The following is a 229-nucleotide window of genomic DNA, read 5'->3' as shown; positions in this document are numbered from 1 at the left end:
TCTCCCCCCCTCGTAAAAATTTTAAAATACTATGATTTTTAGGCAATTGCCCCTGTATAATTAAATAATTGTGTAGAGGTGTTATTGTTAGGAAATGATGAACCAAATACAAAGAGAAATACTATGGTCTTTAGGCAATTAACAGATTTAGGTCGAACTCCGCCAAGGGACGCTGCCCACTTGGACCCTCGACATATATGCTTAAAGTTACTTATAAGTTTGCCACTCC

This window comes from Dendrobium catenatum, unplaced genomic scaffold (assembly GCF_001605985.2).
Source record: "Dendrobium catenatum unplaced genomic scaffold, ASM160598v2 fragScaff_scaffold_853, whole genome shotgun sequence".
NCBI lineage: Eukaryota > Viridiplantae > Streptophyta > Magnoliopsida > Asparagales > Orchidaceae > Dendrobium > Dendrobium catenatum.
This window is presented reverse-complemented; position numbering follows the sequence as displayed.